The sequence below is a fragment of the Pteropus vampyrus genome, unplaced genomic scaffold (assembly GCF_000151845.1).
Source record: "Pteropus vampyrus isolate Shadow unplaced genomic scaffold, Pvam_2.0 Scaffold221, whole genome shotgun sequence".
NCBI lineage: Eukaryota > Metazoa > Chordata > Mammalia > Chiroptera > Pteropodidae > Pteropus > Pteropus vampyrus.
The window spans coordinates 1,950,322-1,953,119 of NW_011889002.1; the positions used below are offsets into that span (position 1 = coordinate 1,950,322).

The 2,798-nt window shown below is 32.9% G+C and overlaps 1 protein-coding gene across 1 annotated transcript in view; it reads right to left on the reverse strand.

Annotated features, from left to right (window-relative positions):
- Positions 1 to 2,798, reverse strand: part of ELOVL2 (ELOVL fatty acid elongase 2) — an 80,268-nt gene that overhangs the window by 8,034 nt on the left and 69,436 nt on the right. The window lies entirely within an intron of this gene.

The window sequence follows — 2,798 nt, forward strand, 5'->3', positions numbered from 1 at the left end:
CAAGAATAAACTCAGCATAGATTAAAGACTTAAATGTAAGACCTGAAATCATAAAACTTCTAGAAGAAAACATAGGCGATAAACTCTGATATTGCTATTAGTAATTTTTTTTTGATATATCTCCTCAAGCAAGGGAAACAAAAAGAAAAATGAACAAATGGGACTGCATCAAACTAAAATGTTTTTTCACAGAGGAAACTATCAACAAAGTGAAAAGCCAAACTACTGAATAGGGTAAGATATTCCTTTGTGGTAAATCTGATAAGAGGTTAATATTCAAAATATATAAAGAACTCATACGACTCAACAACAACAACAAAAAAAATCCAATTAAAAATGGGCAGAAGAATAGAAGTTTCTCCAAAGAGGAAATGTAGATGGCTAATAGACAGATGAAAAGATGCTCAAGCTCAGTAATCATCAGAGAAATGCAGATTAAAACCACAGTAACTGACACCTGTCAGAATGGCTATCATCAATAAATCAAAAAACAAGTGTTGGTGAGGATGTGGAGAACAGGGAGCCCTCATACACTGTTGGTGGGATTGCAAATTGGTACAGCCACTAAGAAAAAAGTTTGGAGGTTCCTCAAAAAATTTAAAACAGAAGTATCTAATGACTGAGAAATTCTTCCGGCTACTTATCTGAAGAAATCCAAAATACTAATTTAAAAAGATATATGCACCTCTATGATTACTGCAGTGCTTTTTACAAGAGCCAAGATGTGGAAGCAACCTACATGTCCATCAATAGATTAATGGAAAAAAAAGATGTGGTACATAAATACAATGGAGTATTACTTAGCCATAGAAAAAAATAAAATCTTACTATTTCCAACAACATGGATTGACCCAGAAGGTATTATGCTAAGTGAAATAAGTCAGAGAAAGACAAATACCATATGATCTCACTTATATCTGGAATCTAAAGAACAAAATAAACTAATATAACTGAAACAGACTCATAGATAAATTTGATGATTGCCACATGGGGGGTAGGTTGTGGGGCTGGGCAGAAAAGTTGAAGGGATGATGAAGTACAAACTGGTAGTTATAAAATAGTCATGAGGATGTGAAGTACAGCATAGGGAATATAGTCAATAATACTGTTATAACTATGTACAGTGCCAGGTGAGTATTATCCTGGAGATAACTCTATAATAGCACAGAGACCTTTCTCATTCCATTTTGAAAGGGATCCATTCAATGGATGTACCATGGTTTATTCAGTTTCCCATAGTTGGACATTTGGAAAACATTTTTGTCACCAAACATTTCTATTAGAATAGGAGTCCTTCCTTATCTAATCCCAGCCCCTATTCTCATATCTAGAAGGAGAAAGCGATTTCTCCTTTTCAATGAGAAATGTGTACAGATGGTTAATTTGCTTTCATGACTCACCCGGATGTCAGCTTTCCCTGCGCTGGCAAGATCCTGACACTGTAAGTTGTAGCCTCCTTCCCAACTGGAGAGAATAAGCTGCCAAAGAATCAAGAAAGGAAGGTGGGGAATCAACACAAGAATTTGGACAAAACTGAATTTCCCATCCACATTTCTAATTGGGTTTGAGTAGAAACTTCCCAGGATTGAGTTTGACTCAATCCTGTCCTCAAATACTAATTATCAAATTATTTAATTCTTGCTACGAATTAATATCAATGGTTATATTTCTTAATATAATTTACTCCTGACCTTTTTAGAAATTAAATCTAAAAAGAATCAGGATTTAGCTATCATTTGAATAACAAAATATTTAGCGTAAGGAATTATCTTGTCATATGTTTCCACGAGTAAAATGTAGAATTAAATGTAAAGAAATGTGAGGAAATAATACTAAAATTTTAATAATATCTTATACTGGCTTATACATACATATTTATCTTATTTGATCGTCTTAATTTTATGAAGTGCATATTTATTATCATTTTACATATATGTAAACTAGGACTCAGAAAGGTTCTTAAGCCATTTATTAATTTATGATAACATGGTAATCAATCATTTATGTAACTGTAATTGGTTAATGTCTATATTCCCCATGCTCAAAAACCAAAAAGCTCCATAAAATGTCTCCTTTTTTTTTGCTCATCTCCGCATCTACATTTCTTTGACCCATGCCTGGAGTATAAAAAGTACTCAGTAAATACATAAGTAAATGATTTGCTTAAGTGGTAGAACAATGATTGAAATTCAGACCTTCTCATTCCTTATCTAGTGTTCTTTCTACATCAACATAAGAAAATGTTTTTTATTCTTTGTAGAAAATTCTACGAAAGTTTTCTCCCTTCTCATTATTACTGAAGAAACTTAAAATTCTAGAATATAAGGTATTTGGCTTTGATTTACATAAATACTTATGTAAAACCTACTATTTTCTGTTGCTTATCAGAAATGGGTAATGGTATAGAACTATTAAAATATATATACAGAACAGGGAGGGATGGGATGATAATGAGCTGAACATTAAAAAGAGATGAACCATTAAAAACATTTAGAATGTTTTATAACCCTTGTCCTTACTCCACTATCCTGATAATAATTTTAGCAGTAATTTCCGGGACTAAGCAAACATCAGGCCAGGGCATAACAAATTAGCAAGATTAACTCATCCTATCACTTGACTGATGTCTATGGAATATACCCCAAAAGTGTCAAAGAAAAGACCTTATTTCTGCTCTGAAAGTTTACAATCAGAGGTGGCTAGGAGGCAAGTGACAGTAGTGATTTTTGAACCAAGAGATATAAAAGTGTGAGAAGAGAAACAGTCGATAAGCGGTGTATAAAATTCATAAAGGGGAA